The following is a 547-nucleotide window of genomic DNA, read 5'->3' as shown; positions in this document are numbered from 1 at the left end:
TTAAACACAGCAAAAATAAAACATTAAAAAATTATAATAATATTCAATAAATAAATATATCCACCAATAATATCATATAATTGTTTATTGAGTAAAATATCGATTTTGTCCCCAACGTTTGGAGTAAGTCTCAAAGTTGTCCCTAACATTTCAATATATCTATGACTTTTTGGTTGTAGAATAATAAAAAAAAGGATAAATTTATCTCTCACTTTTTGGTCCGTTGACATTTAAGTTTTAAAAATTTTAAAAATACATTTAAGTATCTAACCTCTTTAAAATTTGGATACATACATCATCCCTAAGTCTAATTTGTCAAATTTTAAAAATTCTAGCATCCATCAGTACAACGTAGTCACGTTTGATTTTTTTTGTTGGGTTTGACAGACTCAAATGAACATGAAAGATCAATATGTCTAGATTTTGAAAAGATAAAAAATTTAAATATATTTTTAAATCCTTAATTATTTAAATGTCCACGAATCATAAAGTTAACTATCTATTTGTCTTTTTTTCTAAAAAAAATTAATCAAAAAGTGCTCACTGG

Source organism: Arachis ipaensis, chromosome B06, assembly GCF_000816755.2.
Source record: "Arachis ipaensis cultivar K30076 chromosome B06, Araip1.1, whole genome shotgun sequence".
NCBI lineage: Eukaryota > Viridiplantae > Streptophyta > Magnoliopsida > Fabales > Fabaceae > Arachis > Arachis ipaensis.
The sequence above is the reverse complement of the archived record's forward strand: the minus strand, read 5'-3'. Positions refer to the sequence as shown.